Genomic DNA, 15,622 nt, shown 5'->3' with positions numbered 1-15,622 from the left:
ATATAGAACGTATACAGCTAAAAGGAAAACACACACACACAAATGTTTAGAGAGTACGCATAATCCATTGGTTTTACATTGTAATGGTGCTTTTTTAATTTACCTCGCTAACGGCACTCGAACAAATATATAGAGCAACTAGGCGATACACGTTCGATAAGTAGGTACATCTTATTCATTTTGACCGGAACACTTTTAACAATGGAACACATTTAACAATGGAACACTTTTAACAATGGAACACATTTAACAATGGAACACTTTTAACAATGGAACACATTTAACAATGGAAAACAATTAACAATGGAAAACTTTTAACAATGGGACACTTTTAACAATGGAACACATTTAACAATGGAACACATTTAACAATGGAACACTTTTAACAATGTTTTTTACCCTCGCCACCCCTTTTACATACTTTCAAGCCTCTTTGCCACGACAGATAAAGCTTATTACGATAAAATACCGGCCTCCGAAAAAAAGGAAATGCTAAAATTAGCTTGTAGAAACTTAATTTTTTTAAGAAATTAAAACTCAAAATGTATATTTAACAATAACATTTGGACACGAAAAAAAAAAGGATGAAAAAGAAAGCTGTGATCGAAGATGAAAGTGTTTGGCTATTACAAGAACAAGGTAAGGAGAAAGTAAGTACATTTAATATTGTGTTTATCGGACCCTAAGTGGGAGAGAATTGGGCATGATTGACAAAGTGAATCAGCCAGGGCTTTGGCTTTCCCATATATAGTGATCAATAGAGAGATTCACGGCCAAGGTTCTATTTCAAGACTGAAGTAAGCGTACTAAAGTAAGTTGTACGCTGAAATGAATCAATGGGTATCTGAACTGTTTCTCAAATTGTCTATTACATCACCTTCATTTGTTGAACATAGTCAATGCTCAACCAAAAACATCAACAAAAAAAAAAAATCAGTTTACAACGTTACTGACAATCCTACACAACGCCAGCTCAAAACGATAATTCCTCTTTCAAGAGTGACTCAACAGTACTAACAGTAACAAAAGCTAGCCTTAACATTTTATTTTTCCTCACTAGCCTCCAGCAGTGGTTCACTCTGCTATCTAGGGATGTTTATGTTCTGAAGCTATATTAGGTAACAAGAGGTGTCCAATGTGTGTCCAGGTCAGACGGCGACACGGACAGAGATTTGCCTAAACAAAACTTAGTTTAAACAAAGCATGCCCAACAGAAACACCTCTCATACAAGTAGGATGTTCTATTAAAGTCAGATCAATGTTTGCATCAGAAGACAGAAACGTGAAACTTCTGCCCGTGCTTCTCAAACCAGACTGTTTCAATAAACCACGTGCATGGCCTTTCCTTTGAAGACATGGTATCACGAACTAGTTAAAATCAAACAATTACTTTGAGAAATAGACATAGCAGGAACATCAAATGCATGCTTTATGTTGTAACTGTCGTAAATATATCTATGAAACTATTTGGTTTGAATGTATTATTTTTGAAGCCTTTCCAAATCAACCAAACATACTTTGTTTGACAACATTTGTTTTACTTTGTTCAACTTCATTTCTGATACAATACTACTGTTCTAATGTTTGAAACAAATCTTTGTTTTTTCTTCGTTTACAGTCCAAATATTATTTTTTTTTTAAATACAACTTTACATCATGGGGGGAATATCATTACGGCATCAATATTTAATAAATTTAAGCCGTATGGTGGGGGATTTACCCATGAGTTCTCCCGAGTTCAGAAGTTATAATGCTCTACTGAACAATTTGTTTCTCGTCTAACTTCATTTACTGAAATATTAAAAAAACAAACACTGTATTCCAAATTGTTTTCAAATCACTTGCATGTTACTCAAGTCAAGCGTATCTCTCACTCTTCAGTCTAAAAACACTGACGGAAGGTGGACAAAAAGGTTCTGGTCGCCTACTGTAAGATTCTATTTAAAAGCTAAGGGCATAAGAAAAAAAGTATAGCCAGTTAAGGGGAAAGTTTCACAAACAGCCATCTTACGGTACGATAAGTTCTATTCAAGTAATTGAAAGGAAAGTGTGTGTGTGTTTAAACTTGCCTCTCTCCTCTCTCTCAGTCTATATTAAGTGAACCGAAAAGAACTTGACTAAAACGCTTTTCATTTGAAGTGAAAACTGAAGTCATTGAGCAATACAGTAAACCTATTCACAATAACTAGAATCTAGCATGTCAACCATTGAGACCCTTGACATGTATTTTGTACTTTAGGCATACAGATTTTAAAATATATGTGTATTAAAAAAATGGGGTACTCATCATTTCTTTACAAATGCAACATTCTTTTAATGGTAAAAAGTAAACTTTTAGTAGTGTTTCTTTAGGCAAGTGAAAAGCCTATTTGATCTAATAAAGCAGTCTATTTAGGCCATAGATCAAATTTTACACGGTAATTCGGAATCCAGAAACCACCAATAAAGAATCATTTCACGGGTCATTACATACATCTAGTGCACAGGAGAATAAAATTCCCCTCCCAGATCTCACTTTAAGTACTGCTGGAAATTAAAAGACGTAATCTATTGATACACTAAATACAACGTTTGATATCAGTAATAGTATCATCTTAGGTGAATTCAACGCAGTCAATATCAGAGATGTCAGCTGTTGTCACGATTTTTTTCTTCCGTTCTGTGAATGACGCTTACAGATATAAAAAAAATAAAATATGAAGTCCAACTATCAAGCCAAGACATAAACATGTGTCGCAACAAAGTTGTGAAGTATATAATAAACGATTTCAATAGATATTCAATAGATATGGGACTAGAGGCGAGCACTGCCAGACAATAAAACCTTTTCCTATTGGTTTTGACATAAAATAATGTTTCTCCTGAAAGCATACACCAAATCTAAATTTAAAAAATAATAATAACAAATTGGCGAAACCATCAAATGTATAATTTAAAGAATTATATCCACGTTATTTATTAAAAAACATGCATTTGAGAAATGAAGAATTTTAAGATAAATGTAACCTAAAAATTAAACCATCAGGATTCTACGAGTTTTAAGAATATACAATTTTAAAGGCAATGATATCAAACTAAGACCAGAAGTTGAATTTGATGTTGCAATTAGAAGTCTAGACTCGAGACGAGTGTCTGTCAAAGTGAACGATGAAGTCTGTGAGGAGGCTAAGCACAGAATGTTAGGAAACAAATAGTTACTGATTATCTACACAAACTTGAGGTTGGTCAAAATTTCAGATTATAGTTATTCAAAACTCCTTTAACTAAAGGTCCTCGTATTACATGTAGAGATTTACTAGAGGACATTTTTAAACATAAAGATTTACAAAACGACATTTTAAAACCCAACTGGGTTAAAAAAAAAAAAAAAGAAACGAAATATCACCGGACATTAAATAACAACCTTGTCGGTACATTATGAAGTATAATAATAAAATTAATGATGATACTAATGATAATAATAATAATAGTGATAATGAAATATATTTCAAGTGAAGATTTTTTTAAATCCATTTTTTAAGTTCTATATGCTACTCTCATTTGGATCTTTAAAAAAAAAAATCATATTGAAATATTTCTTCAAGCGACGACCTAATTCCTGATCGTCTTTATTATAAGTAGGCCTAGGAAAGTAAAACCATCATTGGCTGAGATTGCTGAGTCAGCACGTGACGAATGTTATATATATATGGCAAGTAGTTGCACGCAATTCATCTAGTTTTAAACTTATTTGTAGCCAATTAGCAGAGCTAAAAAGTAATCAGAAAGCCAAATCTATTGGTGGGAAGGGAAACAATACAGTAAGTTTTTGAGGAAGGACCATACTAATTACTTCAAGCTAGCACTCCATGACTTCCAACCTGCGTCAAAATGCATTAACTTCTGATCATCTCATTAAGCACTTTAGCAGAAAGTAATGATAATTTGTTGATCTTTTTTGTTTCAAATCTGGAAGAAATGAATTAGTTCCCTGTTGCACAAATTTTAAACTAGCGAAACTAATGTGTTTAAACTAGAAAAAAAAACTATAAATGATACACGGAGTAACTTCAACTAAGACAGTATATCATGAAACAGAAAAGGTCATAAAAAAAAAATCATCTCAGACAAAGAAGAGGCTAAAGAATGTATGACAAAAGAAGAACAATATTTAGCCCATTTCTAAGATCATTGAACGTATCCGAAGCATTGTTAACGAGAAACATTTTGAAAAACAAACAATCTGGTGACCTCAGATGTAGAACAGTAACAGAGGCTCTTTTGGGGGTAAAGTTCAACAGATGATTTGTTTGTTTTGTACCAACAACCCATGCCTGGTTATAATGTCTGACAGCTTGGAAAGTATTGTTGAGATATTGCGTGTGTTTGTTTGAAATATTAATTTGTTGTTCGCTATTGACCTGCAGAATATAAAGCATTTCCATTTATTTGATCTATTCATAACAGAAAGAAATCTGAATATCATTTGATTTGATGATTTGAATATAAAAAATGGTATTAAAAAAATCCAATCCTTTACTAAACTTATGCGTCGAACACTGCAAGTTATATCGACTCACGTTTAGCAGCGACTCCATTCATTAAGACTGCACACAAAGAATCTATAGATTTAGCTTAGATCACACGTATCGTGTGAATGCTCGAGTAAGGTTTAACATGTAAACGAATCCCACTAGCTCTGCAAAGAAGTTGTGAATACAATTCTTAAGTCCACACTTTTGTCTCTCTGGCCCTGACACTTTATCTCCACGCCCACCAAGTCTCAAAAGACCCCCGGAAGCTGATTTTTACCCAGGTCATTAAAATTGGAGAGTACACAGGGGTATGTGGGACTTGAGAATTCAATGACGCACCACAGACTGGTAAAAATGGAAGGAAACCTGAGATTTACTTGACATGTGTGAGGCATACATATATATATCATTATTGGCGATATCATGTACGTTTCAGGAAGAGACAGTATAGATCTATATAGACATGGTACGACATAATTGATCTGATAGTCAACTCAGTCCACTGCATGTACAAAATAGACTAAACTGTTTAATCCAACAATGTTTCCTAATTGTTGGAACTCTTGTCGGTGAATCCATCACGAAGTACAATGGTCTAGTCATAATTCTCACCCGATAGCTTGAAACGTTTTTTTTTTAAAGCACGGCATTACAACGCTACGTTTGGGACGATTATTTAATATTTGTTGTATGTGAGAAATATCAATTTCAATATGACAGCCTCAGCCCTCATGACTATCTCATCAACTTAGAAAGAGCATCAAGCCTGTTAAACCACTCAAGATTATGGCAACGTACACATGTCTTTCGTAAGTATTATAGACATTTACTGCTAACACTATTTAGTGTAAACGTTTGTAAAAGTCCTCTAAACATGTATAGCTTTCATCCGAAAATAACGAGACGCGTGTAAAGTTATCAGTTCCAAACATCAAGTGATAACCGTCGTCGATTTCTCAAGTTACTCGCGAACGGGCTCTTGTACTCATGGAAGAGAAACTAACAAGCGCAGCGTCGGTATAGGAAATCGAAAAAGAGGACAAGCGATGAAGATTGATCTTTGGATGTCGTTCAATACCCGAGAGGATGCCATAATGACTGCGAGAGCACACAAAGTGGTTCAAACAAGGCACATTCAACCAAGGACGGATTCGTATTTCAGCCAATTATGTAGGACCTATTGAAGGAAAACAACACAAAATTAATTGAAGCTGATAATTTTACACGTGATGAGTCCTCAAGAGATTAACTACACAAATGTGTAATTTTAAACGTCAAGGTATCTATACCAGCCCATATTGAATAAACACGCTCTGGTCACAAACATCCAGATGGCGCTGTGAAAAGTGCTGGAAAGTTCTGGATGTAAAGAAGTGCGCCTCACAGTGACCTTAGTTATGTGAGAACTGCATACAAAGACTATAGATTTATATTAAGAAATGTTGAACTTCGTAACCGATCAACAGAGCGCACAAATTTGACACTGGTACCAGAAAATGCACATCATTACTTTAGTTTAGTAGGCCTATTTATATCAGAAAAAAAGTAAAGTACCCTTTTCAGACCTTGCGATCTATAGGGCAGATGATGTAAAGGTCATCTATTTCTGTCGCCCAGTAAGTTACAATAAATGTTCTTAGCCACGTTTTAAAAACGAAGTACGCTTAAAGACGTATAATAGACAGTTAGTAGTTTATAAATAATCTTTTTCTGAGTCTACATCAGTTGGGTCTTTGAAAAAAACAACATATTTTTAGACTGATTTAAGTCTCCGCTATCCTGTCGCAAGAGTTTTTTCATTAGGTCTAAATTGCCGTAAATAAACAAGATTAAGAAGAACAAAATAATTATCCTAATAGAAACGTTTTTGCATGTGTCAAAAACACCAAATCCTCTCATTTGTATAATTAATTGAGCCAAGGCAACCACAACACGATTTCTCACGGGCAGTCTCGCGAGGCTTCACGCGTCCATCAAGTTCCCAACAGAAAACACGTGCGCTTCAAAAGTACTTCTTAACCAGTTGAATCTAGGCCAGCCCAGAGGGTTTTTCTCTTAGTCCACTAAGCAGTATGGCATGCAAGTTGTTATTTTTAAAACTAACAAACGGTAAAGTCTAACGAGGCTGTCTCATAAACAGGGGGCTGTTTTGAATAGGTTCTGGGTGAAGAGTTTGTTATGCACTGTTTATTGACACCTGTAAACATTGTCTACATAGTAACATGCCGTCATACAGACCTATCGCCAGGACCTAACATGCTAAAGTTAGAAAGAATGTAAAATCTGCTTTCAAGAAATGTAATTGATGAGATAAAATAGACAGCTTAGTTTTGCAGATTCCATTTATTTCCAAACTACCTAACCATATTGGCTAATACCGAAATTCAATAATTAACTTTTCAAAATATTATATCTCAATTTGTCAAGATTTGAGCTATTCACATTGAGGTAACCAACAGAACCCAGGCTCATTTTCAAAACGACGTTCAGTTTTTAACTACCCATTGCTACTTCCATAGGCAACAACAACAACAAAGAACGTTTATTATAAACTGGGTTAGCTTTCCTGTTCGTTTTCCACTGTAACTATGGCTTCTGTTCCATTTTGTGTTACTCATTTCTCATTACATTAGAGTGGCGGGGTGGACAAAGGGAATTCAACCTATAGCTGCCAGTGAGAAGATCGAATCCATATGGATAATTCTTCCCCACACAAATTGTAAGTGAACTATTAGATCGCAATTAAATCGTACCTATGATAAAAGTATGACTACTTCATCAAAAACATTCAAGAATAGTTTCTCTGTCTCTTCAATTTCTTAATCAGGTTTCGTTCAACATACAATGTGGGAATCAATTCACCTGGAAATTTGGGATTAGTTGTTTGTTTTCTTCAAATAATCAATAACGACATATAGTGCACAATAGTACAAACATGAAAAACATTTTAAAATATAAAAAAAAATAAACAAAGCTTATATTAAGCGTAGTTGTATTAATTAGTATGGGTCAGTCATGCATTTCAATTTAAATTCTAGACGAAGAATAATAAATCAGCGAATTTACAAATATTTTTATCAATTGTTTTTGTTTAGCGCCATTTCATGCGTTTGGCTTTCTCAGTACGCTATAATCCTATCATATGTTAAAACCAGTTGGAGAGGGGGTAATGGGGAGAAAGAAGGGGGTAGCTAGGTGATCGCTTCTTAAATGCATTTATATAAAGAAAAAAGGTGAACGACCTGAATTCGAACTCGAGCCTCCACAGCCTCTTCAAGCCAATACGATTATACACTAACCACTTTGCCAGCGAATCACTTATGAAAATAGGTTTTATAGTTATATATTGTAAGCTTCAAATTTTAAAGCGGCGACCTACGAGTGCAATTATGATTATAACTTAAGATTTAGAAAGACTGAGAATAAAGTTAAAAACACATTAAGAAGGAACAGGCACAAGTATCACAGTGCAGAGAGCATTTTTCATCAACGTTACAGGAAGTCATGTTTTCATAGATAACAAAAACAAAAAAAAAAAAAAATCACGTGTCATTGAACCTAACAAAGCACTACAAAAAAGTTATATAACATTTACTTTTGATGAGTCTGAAGGTTGGGAGCTTAAAGGAATGAAGGTAGCGTGAGTTGAAAACATTGTATTAACGTGCATTGACTCAGATACAAAGAGACGCTATTTCTTGATACTATCGCTGCAGCAACTAGAAGTTCAATTTAGATTCATTTACTAATTATTCTTAGTTTATGGTGGTTATGTTTTCCGATCCAGGCTCTTAGCATTGCCCCATTAGGGCTTTTTCAGATCTAAATACAGTTTGTATGAATAAGAAAGTACATCAAATACAAAGTGAAATTTCGTATAAAGTGTCTGCTTGTACTTTAACAGTAATAAAAAAAATAGTTCAAACTCTAAAAGTATTTTGTTCAATTCATAGAGACACCAAGAGAGGAACACATATTTAATGAGAAACACATTTACACACTCACACAAACAGGAACGCAATCAATGAATCTCGGCCACAGTATTGCGTAAAGGGAAATAAATTTGAATTTCGCAAGCCAAAAACCTTGTCAGTAATTGTTTTCTAACACTGTCAGGCCCGCGCTGAAGCTAGTTACAAGATATGGCTCCTGTAGACAGAACTAGAACAATAACGTTTTACCGCCTACACATAACGTTTCTTTCAATCTCAAAAGGATGTTTCTAAAACATAGACCAAACTAGACAACACATTTTGGGGATTACTGGCATCTTACTCTTAGCGTATCTTTAGTCTCTTTTCCCAGCTGTTGATATCATTGCTGGGCAAGATGTACCAGGAATGTCTAGTTAATAATGACCCACACCCGATAACGAATAGTTGATCGTTCAAAGATAGTTTATAAAGTGTAAATATTACATTCATCATACATTTTACACATGCATTAATAAAACTGTAAGCTTCCTTTTATATATTTTAAAATATATCAAATGACAAAGCTTCCTTTTATATATTTTAAAATATATCAAATGACAATGTTCGGTGTAAAGCTGTCTGTCCATTACATACAAAAAAGAAGCTGCTCTCTCACTGAATACTCGCGATCTAGATCTGAGCTAGTTCGATGACGCAAAAGAAAGTGCTATTATTTCCACCCACTCGTAACACTGTCTCAAGTCTTCATGTCCAAAATGTGGGTTAGGCTAAACAAAGATTTTTTTTTTTTTTTTTCAAATCAGACCAACGAGACTGACTAAAATGTCTTTCTGGAAAGGAAAATGTCCGACGCCCCTCTTTCCCTAAGAGAAAGCTAAGTGGCTGTGTTTGGAATGTCGCTTCCCGTGTCTCTCAGTGTACCCAAGGACCAGCCCAAAGTTAGCTTAAGGTGATTTAGGATAGAACTGTTATTCCCAATGTCTGTAGCCTGCCGCTTTCGCCCCCCGATTCGACTATCCCCTTGACACATTTACGTGAACGGAAGCGCTTGGAAGTCTGAGATCAGAAGCGAGTGTTGAAAACGAACAGAAATTTGGAAATAGAAGATTTATTCTAGTCATACATTCGTATTGATGGATATAACAATACAGAATGGGGGACCTCTGAGCTGATCTTTTAAAGAAGTATACTGTGAATGACACGGCAGAAAGTCTATTCAATGTTAATAAAATTGGATGTTCATGAATATGGTTCAAAACTCGGGGGACACGTGAGCTAGTCTATGGTTATCATTTTAAAAACGGCAAGTCTTGTGTGCGAGATGGGTGAATGGAAATATTTCAAGAAATGTTCTATTTGATGCTGCTGAGATTAAGAACGGGGGGGGGGGAACAATTGATACCGTCTATTCTAAGTAACTTAAATTAGTGTCCCTGTTACTTGGAAATATACACGTACTTACACACCGTTTAAATTTATCATCATTGAAACCTTTTTCCCCTCAAAAACAAAATGTGAGAGGGGGAAATGTCTTTAATATCGGTACAGTGTAGAATGTCTGCATTGCAATAACCATGAATGTTAGGTCCACAAACACTCATCAAAAACATTTCGAAACAAAGCCCACGAGCTTCTAATGCAGTCTGGAATGTTAAAGCTGGCAATACAATAAAATATTTGATTCCAACTGCAGCGTAAGCATTCTTAATTGTCAATTTAAACTACAAATTATAGTTTTACAATGCTTACTTTGTGTGTGTGTGTGTGCAAAATGTGTGAAATGTTTAGAACAATACCCTTAAATCTTCTTACAGGAAGCAGTGTTGACGGGTAGACTGAAGTAGGAATATTTTACTTTTTAAAGGCTCATTATCTTTAAGTTGAGCCCTAAAGCCTTCCCAAAAAGCAATAAAGTATACATTTTATAACAGTGTATTGGTTATAACACAGGTTGCCAACAATCAGTGCAATGTCAAATGTCAACTACAACTAGTAGTTTTCAAACAAAGAGAATAGTAATGACTTTTTATAAAGACAATTTACGTCTCTACATGTCATCTCACACTTTAAAAAAATTGCTTTTATTGCAAATATAATGAGTTTACTAAATGTACAATCACTTTAGTTTTAAGATATATAAACATAGATGACATAATGGTTTTTAAATGAAATTAAATATTTAACTATAAAAATAATAAATTTGATCATAAAAGTTGTTTGTTTTCAGTAAAATGTATTTTATATATTTTGGATTGTATGAATTTTTTCTTATCTACTCATTGAGACAAAAAAAAAAGATGTGTGACATTATTGCATACTAGAACATGCAAGACAAAAAAAAATGTAGAAAGTTAAGTCAGAATAATACTTTTTTCACTCAAAAGAATGGATCAACATTAATAAAAAAAAAAAAAAAAAAAAAGAAAATAGATGAACCAAAAAATGTTTACTCTCTACATTCTTACCTTTGTTGCTCCATTTAATTAAATAGTTAAACTTCCATAGAGAATCAATTAGCCCATTTCAATCCTCATAATGTTATTTACCTGAATAAAATTATAGAAAAGAATTACATTGACAACTCATTAGGAAAAAAAAATGGTTTAAATTAAGTTAACTGGTTCACACTTTCACTTCAAATTATTGAAATGCCATTTGTCCATCATGAATGAGACTCAGGAAATAGGACATACTAATCTCCTTTCTGTAACTAATTTTTCTAAACTCTTCTTTCTAGAAAGAATATGATTAGTAACTGGCTATAATTAGGGCAGAATGTAATGGGATGGCAACAAGCTTCTAAGACCAATTACGACTAAGAAGCCCAAGTACAAGTTTATGCCAAAGTTACACCCAATGCCTTTTTTATATTTTCTAATTTCAAGTGCATTGTTTTTTTGCTTTTTTTTTTTTTTTTATAATTATTATTTAGCCTTTTTTAGTCTTAAACCTTCAAACCATTTGCAAATGCTGATATACGTAATCACTGTGTTTTTGGACAACAAAAAATCATTTGTGGAAATGGTAATTAAGACAATGTTAATTACCAAGTGCATTACAAAGTATTATTTATAATTGATTAATATACATAAGGTCTTTGATATAACCTTCACATTAACATTTCATTTAATTATTTATTTTGTTCTAGCTATCTTTCAATTATACTGAAGCCATTGCATTATTTTCGATTCCTCTAACACTTTCAGCATATTCAGTGTGTTATGGTCCAATCACTTTTGTAGACCAGTTGAGGAAAAAGATTGGGATGGGGGGGGGGGGGGAGGAGGGAAAGTGGGGGGGGGGGGGGAGGAGGGAAAGTGGGGGGGGGGGAGGAGGGGGGAATTGTGTGTAAAAACAACTGTTAGCCACTAAGCTATCAAGTAGTTATAAAAATAGAAGATTGTATTGTCTATTCTTCAGTTCTTTTTTTTTTTGTGACAGTACGCAATGTGTGGACAAAATATTACTTTTCTTGTATTTAAATGTTTATTATTAATTTATTAGTAGTTAAAAGTTAGCCAATCTATCACTGAGTACCAGCACCTATTTTTGTACAACAAAAGCACTGCTATTCTTAGTTTCTTAGCTAATGACCTAATTCTCTACACTATTCTTATCTCCCCTTAACCTAGTAAAAGTTTTTCTATATATTCCACAAGCTTATAATATTTTAGCACATTGATGATATATAGATTAAAATTGTTGAGAATGATGGTTGGTTGCCAAGTCTTGTGTTCTGTTGTCATGATGATCCTGGGTTCAAACCCATTGGCCACCTTCCCTTGATAGTTTGCATTTTATTTTAAACATTGAAAGTTAGGCATTCAGGAAAAGAAAGAGATAAAACTCTGTATCCCCCTAGTAATTGTCATTTTAAATGATGTATTTTTAAATTCAACTAAATCTTTAAAATAGTCTTAATAAAATAAACAGTAAACTAGCACTTAGAGTCACATTAATTTTTGATGATTAATATCATGTTAGAAAATTTAATTTAAACAAATGAAGCAACTTCATCCTCAAATGTCAACAACGAGATCTAATCTAGATTTTAATGTTTTAGAAAGAGAAAAAAAATAATTCTAGAACTTATAAGATAAGATAAGATAATTTTTATTGGTCCAATGAAATGGAAATTCAGTTTGACTACAATTGACAATCTCAGCGTAACTACTGTACAATAACAATGAATAGAGATGCAAATACGAACAACATTCACAAACGAAAACACATACACACTCATAACCAGCGCTTTATAAATTAGACTTCTATGTACTTCTCGATGATGACAGATGATCTTGTAACATTCTGACCGAAAGTGGATGGAGGAGTTTTTAAATCTTTCTGTTTTAGTTCTAATGGAAAGGAGATGACCACTTCGTTCAGATCTTATGTAACAGTGCAGGGTATCTAGTACATAATTAGATTATCGTCTATCTATCAAGCTTCATAGACAACTTTGTTATATACTAATATAGGCTATAGATTTGTATAAGTCTATAGATCTACAAATAGATGTCTAGATCGAGATCTATCTATATATATATATTAATATATCCATACATATACCCCCCTCTCTCTCTCTCTCAAACATATAAATATATAAATCTAAATATAAATCTTTTTTAATTGATAGAGTCTAGATCTAGATCTAAATGCTCTAACTCTATGAACTTTGTTGCCTACCCCTTGCCCTTTACCTTGACTCTTAGGCTTATCTCATTAAATCTAGAATCTCTATTGACTACTAAGGTTACAAATCAATTATATTAAAATTATTGTTTATTATAAATTATAGTCATAGATCTAGAGTAGGTCTAGTCTAGATCCACTTTTTTATGAAATGAAATTATAATAAATATATTACAAATACTTAATACTAATCTAGAATCTAGTTTAATACTACTAGATCTATCATCTAGATCTTACTATTCTTACTAATCTAGAATAATCTAGATCTAGAATCTCTACTGACTCTAGTGAGTCTAGTCAGAGTAGATCTAGTCTTCTAGTTAACTTTAAAATCTATTATAATTATTCTCCTATTTCACGTCAATTGAATTGTTCAATTGTTTGTTGATCTAGCTAGATTAATCTAGAATCTTGATTAGATATTCATCATATTGTCTAGATATCTAGCTCCTCATCAACAATACACTAGATCTAGATTCTAGATCAACATTCAAAGCAGACGTTCACATCACGACTTGAGTCTATTTTTAGTCCGTGCGTAACCCCTCTTCAAGGTATCAAAACAAACTTTCTCCTCGGCACAATCAGAACGAAAAAGAAAATAGGAATAAATAAATAAAAGTCATAAAAGGGAACAACAAGCTTACGCCACTTACGGTGCACATAAAGCATAGAATTTAGAATATAATAATTAAAATAAAGACAAAAATCTGGATCTACATCCTCCCTTCAATAATCATAATGCAATGAACACATTAAATTTCTCGAGGTTGCTCTCCTTCCTTGACTCCACCCTTCCCAACCACAGTTTGCACGGTACAGCATGGCGGAGGGCCAAGTAACCACAACACACAATCAACATCTTCAACGACTATAGCGACCGATTCCGTGTCGCCGCTGTTGACTAAAACAACGGACGATCCGACAAAACGCTACGGTCCACTTCGCACAATCAGTAGACGCTAGATTTCTAGAATCTAGATCTAGATCTATAATCTAGATAGTCTAGTCTAGCTTTAATCTTAGCCTTTAGCCAAAGTTTAGCTAGAGTCTAGAGTAGTCTAGAGTGAGACTAGAGAGTAGAATATACTGTAACTATCTGAGTATCTGGACTATCATACAATTTACAATCATAGAATCTAGAATCATAAGAATGTATAATATATTAAATGTACTCGATAGATCTCGAGTATAGTTATCTAGTGTCTATAATAATCTATACAGTAATAGTATACACTATTATTTACTAGTCTATTATAGTGACTAGTCTATAGATCTAGATCTAATAAGTAATCTATAAACTATAAATAGAATAGATCTAGAGTCTAGATTATATAATATTAATTATAAATTATATAGAGTCTAGTTATACTATAGTTATAGATTCTAATATAATATTATTAAATAGATCTATTCTATACTATTATAATTATTATTTATTATAATTTATATATAGGTCTACTCTAGATCTAAAGTAATCTAGACGCAGTATAAAGTATCATCTGGTCTATGTTTGTATACTAACCATTTCGAAAATTAAATAACCAACCAGAATACTAATCCAGATCAAGCTCTATTTGTCCTCCGGTAACTTTGTATTAGGTCAATCGACGTCATAACAGATCAACTGAGAACCGCCATTGATGTTTATTTTGGTCTTATGCTAATGACGCGCACCTGCCGCGAACGAATTTTGTTAGCGTTTGTCGTCTGCTGGAAAGGGAGCATCAATTGAACTTAACGTTATTAAATCTGGAAGATTGTAATTACTTTATTACCTATACGTTACTTTGCTAGAAGTAATGATTTATATTATCATTACTAGAGTCTAGATCTAAATCTAGATCAATATATTCTAGATTTAGTCTTTATTTTCTAAAAGGTTGCATTATCATATCATTATAGGGGAAAATCCAGATCTAGTATAATAAAATAACGTCGATTGTTGGATTTTCGTCGTATACTTAGTACTTACGACTTACTATAGTCTGATAGATCTACTTCTACTAGCCTGTTTGATTACTTACTGATTGACACTGACAATGCTTGAATCAAGAGGTTATCAGAACCTAGAACTAGATTTAAAACTCATCTTGACAACCTGTGGGCCTGGGTGTCGTTTTATTTTAAATTGATAATTATAATATACATTTTTCTAATAATTATAAATACATCTAATCCACTAATAAGACGAGTAGATCTAGTCTAGATTAATTAATTAAGATTAAATTTATATTTTAATGATGGGTAGGCTACATTGAAAAGGTGAATAATTACATTACACTGAATTACATCTAGATTATAGATCTAGATCTATGTATGTAACACCATTTTCATTTAGGCCCTACTTGTGATAATCTAGTTGTGCATTTTATTCGAGAATGAATCGTTGCTAAGTCATCAGTTTTCCTGACTGATTTAGGCAGCCTTCAGTTGAAAGTTAGGACTATCTCGTCTTCGAATGCTTGTTTTGCGCTTCAG

At 33.4% G+C, this 15,622-nt stretch overlaps 1 protein-coding gene across 6 annotated transcripts in view; it reads right to left on the bottom strand.

Annotated features, from left to right (window-relative positions):
- LOC106067474 (uncharacterized) overlaps nucleotides 1-14,814 on the bottom strand; it is a 52,942-nt gene extending 38,128 nt beyond the window's left edge. For 2 of the 6 annotated variants that reach the window (XM_013226655.2, XM_056003691.1), the window contains exons 1-2: nucleotides 14,691-14,814; nucleotides 10,915-10,995 (exon numbers count right to left, since the gene is read on the bottom strand). The gene's annotated coding sequence lies outside the window, so the exon portion shown is untranslated. Of the gene's footprint in view, nucleotides 1-10,914; nucleotides 10,996-13,797; nucleotides 14,066-14,666 lie in introns of those variants that run through there. The other 4 variants (XM_013226654.2, XM_056003690.1, XM_013226653.2 and 1 more) reach the window with 2 other exon arrangements.
- Nucleotides 14,815-15,622: the final 808 nt, after the last annotated feature.

Source organism: Biomphalaria glabrata, chromosome 11, assembly GCF_947242115.1.
Source record: "Biomphalaria glabrata chromosome 11, xgBioGlab47.1, whole genome shotgun sequence".
NCBI classification, from domain to species: domain Eukaryota; kingdom Metazoa; phylum Mollusca; class Gastropoda; family Planorbidae; genus Biomphalaria; species Biomphalaria glabrata.
The sequence above is the reverse complement of the archived record's forward strand: the minus strand, read 5'-3'. Positions and strand labels throughout refer to the sequence as shown.